At 31.9% G+C, this 7,784-nt stretch overlaps 1 protein-coding gene across 1 annotated transcript in view; it reads right to left on the bottom strand.

Annotated features, from left to right (window-relative positions):
• Positions 1-6,571, bottom strand: part of LOC106462105 (cold shock domain-containing protein E1-like) — a 59,987-nt gene extending 53,416 nt beyond the window's left edge. Inside the window, exon 1 of the mRNA XM_013921991.2 lies at positions 6,484-6,571. The gene's annotated coding sequence lies outside the window, so the exon portion shown is untranslated. The remainder of the gene's footprint in view (positions 1-6,483) is intronic.
• Positions 6,572-7,784: the final 1,213 nt, after the last annotated feature.

Genomic DNA, 7,784 nt, shown 5'->3' on the forward strand with positions numbered 1-7,784 from the left:
GGGTTGCCTTCGGATGTTGCAGAGGCAGTAAATTTACGCAAGTTTAAGAAAAAGCTTGATAAAATATATGAATGATAAGGGTTGGCTTTCAGATTTTTCTAAAATTATTTTAATTTAGTTTAGAAGATGGAACAGCCAAGATGAACCAATTGGTCTCATGTTGTCCCAAAATGTTATGTCATGTTAATATACAACTTAAAATCCTCTTTTATCTGTCACTAGCAACAAAACATTGCTTGGATGTCTTAAGAGGCATCAACAAAAACACCTAGATTCTTTTCTTCCACAACACTATTAAGGTTCTTCTACTCAAAATTCAAACTGTAATATCCCACACTCAGTACCTTGCATTTATTATAATTAAAAGCCATCTATCATTTATTTGCCCAACACACCACATAATCCAAATCTTTTTTGTAGATCATTTTCCTCATTCTCCTCACAGCCAGCAATATGCAAAACTTTAATATCATCAGCAAATTTAAATAATTTATTGACCATTCCTTCATCTATATCACTGGTGTTAATCAAAAAGAAGTCCTAACACTGAGCCTTGAAGTACCCATTTATAACATTAATCCAGTTTGACTGAACTCAATTTATAACTCCCTGCTTTCTTCCATACAATCAGTTTTGTATCCAATGAGCCAACCTATCCATCACACTTATAAAAAAAATAACTTATGACATTAATCCAATATGACTGAACTCCAATTATAACAATCCCCATTTTCTTCCATCCAACTAGTTTTCTATCCATTGAACCAACCTGTCCCTCACACCCACGAAAATAACTTTTAACAAGTCTTTTATACGGCACATTATCTAATACTTTCTGAAAAACAGATACAATAAATCCAGACCAGCACCCTCATCTACATGAACAATAAGTTCTTTAAAAAAAATGTTGAAAGATTAGTAATACATGATTTTTCTCTAGTGAATCCATGATGTCTATCCAACAAAATTTTGAACTTTATTAAATAACTTTGCAAGGCATCTTTTATCAGACTTTCAAAAGCTTTTCCATCATTGTTGTAAGACTAATGGGCTAATAAATACTGGGAGAATTGTTATCACCTTCCTTGAAAAGAAAACTAACATTAGTCAACTTTGAATCTTCTGACACCTGTCTCATATTCGAGGACTTTGAAAAAACAGTAGAAAGTTGGTAACATGTCCAATCCTTAACATTATTCATTTGGTATATATTATTTGGCCCAGGAGATTTATCATTCTTTAAACTTCCCAATATTATTTTTGACAAGCAAAGAATGCAGTCATCTTGTTTCTATCTACTAACTGTGCAGCAGGAGGAATATTGTTTAAATATTCATTAGTAAAAATTGAACAAAAAGAAGAATTTAATAACCCAGCCATCCCATAATAATCAAATATTAGCCTTCCTGTACCATCCCTCAAAGGCCCTACTCCCATCCTAGTCTTTTGCTTACCCTTACTATTTAAATCCTTCCTAATAATCTTTTACACTTTCAACCAACTTTTTTTATATACATAATTTTGGTTTTTAGTATGAAACTTTTTTCAAATAGTTTTAAATTTCCTGTCGGACCAACTCTCTGGATCTTCCATAATCCTCCAAATTTCCATCATTGCAGTCAGTTTAAACCAAGGTATCCCAAACCTTTTTGAGTTATCGACCCCTTGACAAACTTATAAAGTTGTCATCGACCCCCAAATTAATATTTTTTAAGAATCATAAAATAAAGCAAGTAATTAAATTAAAATTTATTTTTAAAATATGTATTTTTCATTACTTGTGAATTTATACACTGTGGAAGATTCGAGAAAAGGAATGAACATCATATGCTCACTGTTGCTACTAGGCATAGGGTAAGGTTGGCCTATGTAATCAACTGCTACAAGGCATAGAGCAGTTGGTTGCATAGGGCAACTTTACCCTAAGGGCCATTTTTGACACATGGTCTTTATTCATCCGCTGTACAGTCTCATTAACTTCAGGGGGTTAATATTGACTATTTCGGGAAACCCTAGTTTAAACTTAAATTCATAATGTTTTTCTTTAATATTATCCTTTATACCCTTTGTAAGCCAACCTGATTTTTCAGTTGCAGCCACCCTTTTTTTTCTATAAGGAATATCCCTATCTTGGATATTTAAGAATTTATTTAAAACATCTTTTCAGGTTTAATCAGTATCTCCAATTCATAACAGACAAATCTTGTCTCATCCCCTCAATTTATTTTTGAAATTTGAAACCAAAATATCATTATTCCTTATCTCTATATGCAGCAAAACACCAAACCTAATTGAGCAATTATTACCTGCACCCAGATGTTCCCCAATTTCCACTCTATCAAACATTTCTACATTAGAAATTAACAATAATTCTAAAATAGCATTGTTCCTAGTAGGTTCTGAACAGTTTCTAAAACCTGTCTCCCTCATGATTTCACTCTAACATTTCCTGATCTGTGTGTTTGAAATCTCCCATAATTATAACCTCACAAACAGCTGAATTTATCTCACTGTAGAGGCTCTCATTAATTTCATCTGGTAGTCGATACAAATTCCAACTGAAAGCCTTCTCCCCTCATAACCACTAACCCAAACAGATTCAACCTCAATACCACTGATTTTGATGTCCTCAACTTGAACAGTAACTCATTTCATAAATAAAGCCACTCCTCCTCCTCTTTTCAGTACTCTACCCTTATTAATAACCTATATCCCCACATTTCAAAGAAATTTCTGTAATCAAAACTGTATAAATCTAACTAGGTTTCAGCTATTATCATTACAACAAAATCTTCTGTTTCAACCAGTGCTATAAGGTCACCCATTTTATTAATTATACTCCTTGCACTACAATAATAACACTTTAGCCTACCATTAAAACTACTTTTGAACTACATTCATGTATATATATATATATATATATATATATATATTGTGTAATATAGTGGCCGCCCAAGCGTTCGTCTGCCTCCTGTTTGAAAAGCTGGGCATGCAGGCAAAGCTCAACATTCACTTTTGAAATGACAGGAGAACAGGGATGAATAATACTGATGCCAAATTTTATTTCACAAGCTGGATACTATATACTAAATTGTTAGGAATTAATCACACTACCATTCACATTTCAAAACATGATGTAACTTAAAGAATAAAAACGTATATTTACTGTATGGTATTGTTGAGCGGCTCTTAGCATGACTGAAATGCTCAACAATTACTTTTTGCGGTGGGCAGTATAAGTGTGCAACACATTAACCTTTTTACAGTCCATGAAATAATTCAAATTGGTAGATTAACATAAACTTTTCCCGTCACTGAGGATGATACTTTCGCTTGTTCTAAACTATACTTTTCTCTATGTCTTATTTTTTCTTCTTATTCTGGCCCTCACCACTGTCTAATACTAGTTCACAGCTGCCTTTACAGTTGAATTAATAATCCTATCCTATTTAAATGTAAACTATCCATTCCAAAAATCACCCTTTTCCTATTGAACTAATTCCACAAATCTAAACAACCAACCTGCTCATCACTGCATATTAACCTAAGACTAGCATTCAGCTCTAGTGATAACCTACTTATAATTTCATCCCACAAATAATTCTTGGCAGTATCCCTGACAGAATTAAGTTATTATGGCCCTTTTATTTGAATGCCTTGTACCTAACAATTAGCTCCTCTGACATACCCTTCCCTACATCATTAGCACTTATATGCAAAAAAAAGACTGCATCACATCTAGCACCCTTTACTATATTACATTATCCGTTAGTTATATCCTTAACCTCTGCCCCCTGGATAGCATAAACTAATTTTTTTCTTCCAATTTTTACCACAGACTATTCTATCCATGTGTTGTACTAACGAATCAGCTGTAACAATAACCTCAGTTATTTTTATTTCCATCCTTATCTGTTCCTTTTTCAACCTTCCCTCCCCTAGTTCCTCATGTGTAAATAAAAAGCTGAAATCTGTTGTTCAATTAAATCCACTACTACAAGCTCTATTAGTACCATTTCTAAAAACAAGAAAATAATTATTAGCCACTATATCCTTTATATGCAAATTCTAAAGTTCCTCTTTAAATCCTGCTGCTATTTCCCACAGTTTACCCTTCTCTTTATCCATTGCCTCTACCCTATCTAAGCCTCAAGTTACTCCTCCTACTTGCAAACTCTATATACAAATTGTACATTTTTACTATTCCTTTAAATGTAAATACCAGTCCTGAAATCCCAAATAAAACCCACTCCTTGCACCCATCACATGTTAAAAATTATGAATGCTTAACACTTGCACTACTCATATCCACTGTAGCCTGGAATAAATAATCAATGCTAAGTACAAGTATTTGAAGTAGCCTACTGAAAACCATGTCTGGCCTAACTTAGATTTAAATATACTGCTATTTCATCACTATATTATCGTCTCATTAAGGTGATTAAGTTTATCTTGAAAATAAAAAGTGACAAATAACTAGTTTTATATTATAATTATGTAATAATACAATATATTTAGCCTGTTTTATCAGCTAAAATTCTAACTAAAGTCACATTAAACTTGCTAAGCCAAACTGTACATAAAAGTATTAGATTGTAGGTAAATGAAACACCAAAATCCCCTTTAAAGCACTAATTATTCCATTAATTACCAATGTTAGTACTGCAGCTATGATGAACCCCATACTTCTAGTTATGCACAACTACATGCTAATTTAAACAATTTACAAATGTATTAAATATTTAGCAGCTATCAAATAATAACAAAAATAGCAACTTAAACTTATAAGTTAAATTATCCTACTTACTTAGCTAACACTAGTGAAAACTCTTTGTTTCAATCTAATATTTAATAGCTATATTAACCTATATCCTAAAATTAGTGGTAGAAGAAACCTAAAAACTAAAAAATTGCCTAACAATCTAGTATTAAGCCTAATGTCATAACTTATGATTAGCTATACCTGTAGTAATAAAACTAATTATCCAATACCAGCTAAACTAACTAAAATATACCAAAACAACAACCCTATACTTTAACCTCATATAATTTGTTTTTATGATGGTCAGATTACTCATTAAAGCCAAATTAAATGTGTAGAATGTTAGCATCTCTTGCCTTTAAGCTAAAATCAGCTCTTAACCAGATGAACAAACCATCACATCTTCAACAGAGAAAAGTTGTAAAGAAAAACAAATGGAGCATGAACTTGGATTGGTCAGTTAACGAATATTTTCATTTGATTTGGATTACACAATGGACTGCTTGAAATCATAAACCGATAAAAGAACAATGCTTAATAAACAAAAAGTGAGCAAGCATTACTCTTTACTTAGCTTGGTGAATCCTCATGTACTTAACTTATTAAGAACCCCTGCAAGTATATAAGGACACTGGCTGCCTAGTACTAGTAGTAGTGTTGTAGCCTTCATGTTCTTGTCTTACCATGCAATGCAAGTTTATAGAAAGTGATTTTGCAAACAATTAATGGTGTTTATCTTGTCTCCTATTCTCCAGAATCTGAAGCTTATTTATTTAATGATTACTGGCTTCAAAAAGATACAAGAATTAAAATGGAGCAGCTCTTGACATTTTTCATTATTCCTCAAATGAAGAACACTTTGCTCAATCTTGCACCTGCCCCAACAAGATGCAAAAACATGTTATTTCTTTAGCATTAATATATCTCTAGGTCATATTTTGTCACATTTCCATGAAACATTGGCATTAAGCATTCTGACTCTCATCTACAAAATGGAAATGGAAAATACTTTAGAAACCATACTGTTTTGAGCAGAAAGAATAATAAAATATTAATATTCATTGTATGCACTCCAGTTATTTCAAATAAAAAACAAAAATGATGAAATTTATATTAAGTTTCTAGATCTCAAAGTTAACTGTTTCATAGGGGAAAGTATACAGTTACAAAAATCACAGCAATTCACTTTATCTTTTGGGTTTCTGATACTGATAAAGGGATAAGGCATGTTTGTTAGTTAAATTTTTTAGACCATTAGATGTATGCGTCGACCAATTAGTACTAGTAATTTTACTACGTCTTTAGTACTAGTACTCAGTAGTAGAAATATTACTAAAAATAAAATTGGAAAGGCATGGTTTTGGTAAAAAATTTTATGATACTATTACAAGGGTGCCTTTACTATAGTTATCATTAATTTCAATTTTATACGATAATTTAAACAGTAGCTTGGCTAAAACGGCTTGAGACTTAGAGTTAGACAATAAAAATCTAACATAAACAATAATACTGATAGTCATACATTAAATACTTAAAATAGTGGCATTACTTATTATTTAGTACTAGTAATAGTACTATAGTTCTACATTGTTAGTAGAAATTACCCCAAATCTCACGTACCTATTACATGTACAAATAAAACGAAAGTTTATAGACAATTAAATTTAAAAATACACACACAACAAGTATAACTGCCGTACTAATAATACAAATTTATTCACCTCGACACAGCACAACACCGTGGACAAGCCGCCATTTTGGTTGCTGTGTTAAATTTTTAAAAATAAAAATGTGAGTCTTGAAAAAAAAAAACAAAGGGAGAGAGACAAAAATGTTTTGTTCCTGAAAATTTATCACAGCAATATTAAACACTCTAGGCTTGTGTTTATAATTTACTTGATCTGATTTTGAGAGAAAATTCTTCATCTCTTCTTTATTCATTTTTAAAGGCTTCAGTTTCAGAGTATATAAATTAATTTATTTTACTATATAAGTACTTAACCTATAAAACTTTTATGTCTTCGAATATTACGTGTATATATCTAAAATGAATAATAACAAAATACTTTTAAAAAAATCTCAATTTTATTTTAAAGCCCAACAACTTTGAAGGAAATACAATGAGAACAATTGTAACGCATGCAAATTGTCTATTTATTTATTCACGGATAAACCTAATTTTTTGCGTAGTAGGTCTATAGACTTACATATGTGCCACTGGGGGAGAGGAGGGGAGGTGGTAAGCTCTGAATGGAAATTTATATGTAAATTACCCCAGTCCCTTTCCCAGGTATTTCGGTGGTAAGCATGAGAGCATATAACACTAAAAATCGTGTTTCAATACCTGCAATTGGCAGAGCACAGGTAGCCCCCTTTTTTATACTGACATTTCTTTTCTATAATTTATTCATAACGTATGTTTGACTAATTAGCGTCATATAAAACAATTTTCGGTCACTAATTAATGTTAGAAAAGTTTAGTAATCACTCACTAAAATGACCTAACCGTAATTATCCAAGCGATAACACACAATAACTTTTAGGTATCACAATAACGTTTGTGCATTAGTCACTTCTCAAATCAAACTACTTTTATTCCACCTAGCAAGCCTACTGAAGTTATCGAACAGTTTACTAAACAACCTTTTCATTTTTCACCACTTGAACATTTTTCTGTGTAATTGTAATTGAGACAAAATGAGCGCATGAAACCGCAATGTAACATCTCAAGACATTTAACATAATGCCTCATATTAATTAACAGTACTTTTCTTAGGCTTGCTCTCCTCCCCTAACCAAAGTAGAGAACATAAGGCACAAAAAATTGACCTCAATTTAGACGAATTGCTGAAAGGGACTGAGGCTTCCTCAAGAACCAGCAGTGAAGACTTGAGAATGTAGTGTTACGTCTCTGTTCATTTGTTAATTTCCGGTATAAATTCTTTCCGAGGAACTTCAGCAATACAAGTCCTTTCCTAAATAAAACTAGTTTATTCTTTATCACTACAACTTTGTAAAACAC

This window comes from Limulus polyphemus, unplaced genomic scaffold (genome assembly GCF_000517525.1).
Source record: "Limulus polyphemus unplaced genomic scaffold, Limulus_polyphemus-2.1.2 Scaffold1095, whole genome shotgun sequence".
Taxonomy (NCBI): Eukaryota; Metazoa; Arthropoda; class Merostomata; order Xiphosura; family Limulidae; genus Limulus; species Limulus polyphemus.